Consider the following 3,587-nt stretch of genomic DNA (forward strand, 5'->3'; position numbering starts at 1 on the left):
CCCGCACTGCGCAGGGCTGGCTGCAAGCAGAAGCTTGATCAGTTGAAGCAGGGAAATGGGCAGAGCAGAAACCGGCCCATATTCAAGGTTGCATTTGTTGTGCCCTGTTTGCGGGAGCCCGTGCAGCGCACTTAGGCGCGACGGCTCACCCGAAGGATGATTTTTAGAAAAGAAACGAAAAACGCCGCCGGCTTCGTCTTTCACCGGCCAGAAAGAGCCCACATGCTTTCACGAGCCCTGCTCCTTTCTCCACGATGCGGGCTCCCCCCCCCTCCACGGGTTGAAAGCTTCCGATTTTGCCTTGATTTCCTTCTTTTTCTTCATTCCCAAGGAAAACAAGAAATCAGAAATCGTTCCCACGAATCTCTGCCCGATGTCTTCCTCTCTCCGGCCGGCACGAAGTACCCAGGCTGCCCCCGGCCGTGCCGGCTCCCCGTCCAGCCCCTCTCGGGAGGATACGATCCTTCCCCTCTCCCCCTGCGTCTCGTTACTGTGTAACACGGAGCATTTGAAAAGAGCCAAGAAAAATACAGTGACAATCACCCAGCGAGCAGCCGGGCACGGAAATCCGCGCATTCCTAGTTACTAATAGCGTGACATTAAATAATATGTGGTTGGTCATTTCGAAGTATCTCCCTTCTCCCCTCCATAAAAATAAATAATTAATTAATTAATTAAATAAATTTAAAAATCCCAGCTTCTCCTCTCGCAGGTTGTCCCGGACACATCCCCCCTCCTGTGCACGACCTGCACCCACAAACCGAGCTGACTTCGTTCAGTGTGAGGCTGGATTTCCAAACCAGCCGCAATTTAAACGGAAGTTTAAACCTTGTTTTAAACGTTTGCGCCTTGAATCAAGAGAAATATTAGATGAAATACTACATAGATGCAAAGGTGCGGTGAAGGGGCATCAGCCTCTTGGGCGTCCACAACCTCTCAGGAGCAGGGACAGGTAAAACTGGTGCATCGGGGACATTTTAAATGTATTTCAAGGAAAATACCAGGGTGCCGGATTAGTTGCTCTGGGGGGAAAAAAAAAAAAAAAAAAACAAGCTCCAAAAACGAATGGAGGAGCAAAGCCCCATGCAAACGTGAAGGTAAACGGGGAAATGCGCGGCTTCGAGGGCCGGGCTCAGTGTACAAAGGAGGTGAAGTTAAGCGCTGGCCGGTTGCAGCCTGGCTCCGGGCAGGTCGGTGTCAGGGCGGCTGGGCCGCCGGGGTAGGGGAAGCCCGTGCTTTAGGAGCAGGGAAAGGAAAAGTCACCTTAGGTAACGTGAGAAGAAGCCGGGGAGGAGGTAAAAAAGAGAGCGCTGTCTCTTTAAGGGCCAGTTGCTATCCAAACACAAGTAAACAGTGCAGCGGCTGGGGCGGGGCGGGGCGGGGGGCGGGCTCGGAACTCTGCTAGCCCCCGAGAGTTCGCTGGGGGGCGGGGTTAGAACTCTCAAGCAGTGAACCTTCGAATGCGCGCGGCGCTGGGTGGGCCGGCGGGCGGGGACAGCGACCCACGCCACTCGCTGCTGAAATGTGATGGACCGGGGAGGGGAGACTCAGACTTGTATCAAACTCCGCCGGAGTCGAAGGCGAGAGGCTCGGAGAGGCGGCGAGGGAGCGTGATTAGCAGCGAGGTCTGTCCTCCGCCGCCCGAGCAAGCCAGGACTTCCCATGCTCCCGCACCGAGAGTCCCGAGGACGAGAAGGACCCCCCTGACCTGACCCTGCTTGTCCCCCGCCTCCCGCACAACATGCTCAGAGCTCCTGGGATCCAGCTTTGCTGATCTGTGCTGGTGGAGTGCTCCGCCGGGCCGGTGTGGATCTAATGACACTGTAACGATAGCAGGATCGGTGCTTGCCCACTGTACTGGGGAGAACCTCGTTGCAGGAGGTAAGTCACTCACTCACCTCCCCGCTAATCCCACGTGTGGGGAGAGCGCGTGCCTAGGACTGTGCCCGGAGAAAACCCTGGGTACGTAGGCTTGAAATGTGTGCCGCCGCTGAGAGTGTCCGCTTCAGAGCAAAATGTATCGCGGGATAGGTACAGTCCTGACAATAAAAGCCCGGATATCCACAGTGCTTATATTGCAACGTGTCCGGATTTATTCAGAAGCAGACTGATTATGCGGAGAAATAGCGCGACAGTATTTCCTTAACCAGGCTCCACTTGAACCGCTGAGATCCCGACCCAGCGGCTTCCCGACAGCTCAGCGATCCCCGAGGAGAGGGCAGACCTTGCAGGTTTACTTTCAGTTTGAATCCCTGCAGGCTCTTGCAGTGCCGGGCAGATGTTTTCTGCTTGATGCTCGCTTCATGAGCACATTAAATAATTCTCCCCAGTTTGTCTGGCGTGCAGAGTTTCCCTAAGAGATTTTGAATCGGCAAGAAAGGCTGCAATAGTCAACGAACCTCTGCCCCGGCGGGTTGGTGCGCTCGCTGCGGCAGGATAACTCCGGTGACCTCCTGCGGATCCCGAGTTTGGCAGCAAGTAGCTAGAGCCATACCGGTGGGGTGGGCTTTTGCCCCGCGCTAAAAAGCATTTGTGTTTGCTAGAGGAGGATCATCACAGCCTGCCTGATATCAGTGATCGAAAGCCCTGCGTTGTTTCTCTCTGGGGCTCCAAACAGCCACTTTCTCTACTTAACGAATTGCTGTTAGTAACAAGAGACAAGAAAATTAGGGCTGCGGAAGAGCAGGACCCAAGGGAGCCTTGCAGCAAGCAGAGGCGTATTCTGCAGATCCCAGTCTTAATTTAATTTAGCAGCCTGGACGGGCGGTGACAGGGAAGTGCAGGGTCCACATAACACCCGACCTTCCCCACCTCGCTACAAGGAGAGTTCAAAACAACCCGCACGCGAAAACCCGCTCGGGTCGCGTTTGATTTGCTCTGTGTTTCGCTCAGCTGAAATCAAATGCAAGGGGCAAAGGCGCATTACGGTGCGATTCAATCCCCGGTGTTTTAAGTACAACTTTTTTAGGGGGTGGGTTATGAGTATCTGCAGAAGGAGCCTGCCCGCGGGCCTGTGGCACAGAAACGCGCGGCCTGCTTGCACGTCTCAGCACCGCGCCAGCCCGGGAAGCGAAAACCTTCCCGCTGAACTTGCTGCACTGGCGCAGTGGGAGACACAGGTTCAGGGACCTGCGAGCACGTCTCAGTGCCAAGGACCGCCGAGATCTTTGAAAGCCCAAACGCATGAGGCCGTGCTGCGCTCGGCTGCGCGCCCGGAGGTGCCCCTGACCAGCGGTCGCAGCGAAGAAACGAGGCTCTGGGCTGCCCCGTGACAGGCCGCGGCTCTGCTCGGCTCCCGGGCGCGTCGCTCGTCCCCGGCGGGCGCGAGGAGAAGCCATGTCGGCGAGGCCGGACCCAAAGCAAACGAAAACGGGCGCGGGGGACACTGGCGGGAGCGGGGCAGGCCGAGGGGCGCCGGAGCCCTGCGGGGACACGGGGGACGCGCGGGAGGGAAGCCCGAGGCCGCGGCCAGGCCGGGGCCCTCCCAGACCCGCGGCGCGGCGCGGCGGGACTCCGGGGGACACCTGGGCGCCCGGGGATTTAGGAGCCCCCTGCCCGCTTCAGCCCGGTGCCCCGCGGCGTCGCCT

The 3,587-nt window shown here is 57.7% G+C and overlaps 1 protein-coding gene across 3 annotated transcripts in view; it reads left to right on the forward strand.

Annotated features, from left to right (window-relative positions):
• The first annotated feature begins 1,473 nt into the window (after positions 1-1,473).
• Positions 1,474-3,587, forward strand: part of OSR2 (odd-skipped related transciption factor 2) — a 4,846-nt gene continuing 2,732 nt past the window's right edge. The window contains exon 1 of one of the 3 annotated variants that reach the window (XM_019551150.1): positions 1,474-1,881. The gene's annotated coding sequence lies outside the window, so the exon portion shown is untranslated. The remainder of the gene's footprint in view (positions 1,882-3,587) is intronic. The other 2 variants (XM_019551143.1, XM_019551157.1) reach the window with 2 other exon arrangements.

This window comes from Crocodylus porosus, unplaced genomic scaffold (genome assembly GCF_001723895.1).
Source record: "Crocodylus porosus isolate Cpor-Errol unplaced genomic scaffold, CroPor_comp1, whole genome shotgun sequence".
In the NCBI taxonomy this organism is placed as follows: Eukaryota; Metazoa; Chordata; order Crocodylia; family Crocodylidae; genus Crocodylus; species Crocodylus porosus.